The sequence below is a fragment of the Bos taurus genome, chromosome 20 (genome assembly GCF_002263795.3).
Source record: "Bos taurus isolate L1 Dominette 01449 registration number 42190680 breed Hereford chromosome 20, ARS-UCD2.0, whole genome shotgun sequence".
Classification (NCBI taxonomy): domain Eukaryota; kingdom Metazoa; phylum Chordata; class Mammalia; order Artiodactyla; family Bovidae; genus Bos; species Bos taurus.
This window is the reverse complement of record NC_037347.1, coordinates 9,110,344-9,110,993: the sequence shown is the minus strand read 5'-3', so window position 1 is coordinate 9,110,993 and position 650 is coordinate 9,110,344.

Here is a 650-nt window from a genome sequence, read left to right as displayed (position 1 = left end):
CCTGTGAGACTGGGCCTCTCTCTCTTTCCCTGCTCTGTCAATCATATGAAGATGATCCTCGAATACTTGTAACATCACCCACTGGGTGTCTAGAAGCTGAAACTCCTAAGTCCGTCCCATCAAGTTTCACGGGAGAGATTTCTCATCAGGTCACTCAGGCTGGTGAAGCTTCCTTTCCAGCCACCTCAGGATTTATTTAGACTCAGAAGGGGAGTGAAAGGAATGGATGTTTGTATTGCAGACACCTGAGGAAAGGCATGTGTAGAAAGTGGACTATGGGCTGGCCTCTGACCCAGCAGGTGAGCTCACATTGCATTGGCTATTACAGAGATCATTCGATTAGAGAGGACTATAACATCAGGGATAAACACCAAGGTTAAAATTCAGTGAGACAAAACCAGTGACCCAAGACTCAGAACCAGCGCTGCAGAAACACAAGCTCTACTCAAAGTGGCTTCCCACTTCTGAAGCATCCTAACTGGTACTTTCCCAGCTGCTGGTTATCCAGAGCTCTAGGGCTATCTATTTACCCCAAGACTCATTCAACCCCTGGCCATAGAGGGTGGGAAAATGAAGAATGATTTGAAATATAAGAAAAGTTCAGAATGGGCTTTCCCGATGACTCATTAGGTAAAGAATCTGCCTGCAAC